The 1832-nt window shown below is 42.7% G+C and overlaps 1 long non-coding RNA gene across 1 annotated transcript; it reads right to left on the bottom strand.

Annotated features, from left to right (window-relative positions):
* Window positions 1–1805, bottom strand: LOC123967033. The gene is made up of 3 exons (XR_006824168.1): window positions 1638–1805; window positions 214–1093; window positions 1–120 (listed from the first exon to the last, which is right to left on the bottom strand). It is a non-coding gene; the product is annotated as an uncharacterized LOC123967033 (long non-coding RNA).
* Between the last annotated feature and the right edge of the window lie 27 nt (window positions 1806–1832).

Genomic DNA, 1832 nt, shown 5'->3' with positions numbered 1-1832 from the left:
CTTTCCAGTCTTGGTTGCTGCTTTGTACACCTCTAGCAGTCTTGGGACCAGGCCATCACGTCTGTCGAGAAAATATTCCAGAAGGTCTTTGGTGACCATTCTCTTGAACTCCGTCCTGATCTGAGAAGAGGCAGATAGAAAATATAAGTCAAACATAATTATGAACAAGACACAGTATCAGACAAAACGTGCTTCTATCTGTCAACTGAGTACCTGTCTCTCATGCAACAGAGCTGGCCATCTGGAAATGACTTCTGTGATGAGTGGCTGATCTCCAATTATCTCTTTTCTGCGCTGGGAAAACGTAGCAACCATCAGGTCTTCTACCAGCTGGGGATCAGGGTCTCTTCAGCATTTCAGCCTCCATCATATTACACTTCTCCATGTTTTCAGGACTCTGTCCTTCAGGCGGATCTGGACAGTAGTTGACCTCACCCTTCTTTGACTTCTTTACACTTTCCCCTTCGAACCTTCTCCTTTTCTTTACCACCACTTCAAGGTATCCTGCTGCACTTAACTTTTGCCGATAGTTTCCAAGCTTAAATTTCAGGCTGTGAAACCACGAGTACCATCCCATTTCTGACCCTAGCTCCTTCAGACTAGGATGCTTCTCCACAAGTGCTTTGGCTTCATTCTCATAGTGATGCCTCTCAGGATAAGCACTAATCTTTGACATACTGTCGGCCAGTATATCAAGAATGTCTTTAAACCTTTAGGAATCACCATTACAGATCCATCCTTAGCATTGGCTTCTTTCAGCTGCAGCTCCACATCATGTGAGAACTGTGGAATCGGGAAGGGGTCAGGCCATTCAACACAATCTCTACTAAGAGAAGGGAGGCTGCAAGTGTCCAGTGTAGAATCTGAGACGTCATCAGCTGTGAACAACACTTTCACAGTTGCCCACCCCACAGGAAGGTCTTTGATGTCTGTTAGGTTGCACAACTGATTAGGTTGCATTACTGATTATTGCAAAATGAATCCACCTCTCAGACCAAGCTTTGTTCGCAACACCTGATACAGCTCAACACTGGATGGGATGTCTTCATTTTCTGATATGATGACACGCAGCAGCATTGTAGACTACTTTTACCTGAAAAGAGATAAAAATACATAGTTTTAAGTATAAATGTTTACTATAACCTCTTCTTTTGCTGTGTTCATGAGGGAGAGGGGCGGGATTAGATTTAGATTTTAAATAGGCCTAGTAAAAAAAAACGAAAATCAATATGTGGCAGTCTGCGTTGATATTGTGGCGGGACGCCACAAATAAATTACGTATGGGAAACAATGATTTAACAACTCGCCACTGCCTGTTAAAACAGATGTGGTGGATCAGAGGCTGCCGTTTTAACGTCACTGCACTCTTTCAAAAAAAATAAATAAATAAAAAATAAAAAAGAGTCAAAATCAACTAATGTTATCTTCACCTGCTCAGCTCTCTCTTTGCTCTTCTCACGGTCAGACAGTCAAACACACGATGGCGCCAGTAAAGTCTACCTTCCTCACGCCATTTTATTTTATATTTTTAAATTGGCAGGTTAAGCTGGAGCTGAGTACAAACTCACTAATAAGCGAATAACATTGCAAAAGAAACTCGTCACAGATTAGCTAACAATTTTAAGAAAGCAACTCACCTGGTCAAGGCTAATTTCTGAAATGCCGACGCCTCTCCACCCACATCGTTGGAACAGGCCATGGCTAATTACTGAAACAACGTTGGTAACGTTACGAGTCACGGCTAATTACTGAAACGTCGACGCTACTCCACACATCGTTGGGACGGGCCAAGGCTAATTACTGACACTAAGTTACACACAGAGGCTCTAGTA

Source organism: Micropterus dolomieu, unplaced genomic scaffold, assembly GCF_021292245.1.
Source record: "Micropterus dolomieu isolate WLL.071019.BEF.003 ecotype Adirondacks unplaced genomic scaffold, ASM2129224v1 contig_14875, whole genome shotgun sequence".
NCBI classification, from domain to species: domain Eukaryota; kingdom Metazoa; phylum Chordata; class Actinopteri; order Centrarchiformes; family Centrarchidae; genus Micropterus; species Micropterus dolomieu.
This window is presented reverse-complemented; position numbering and strand designations above follow the sequence as displayed.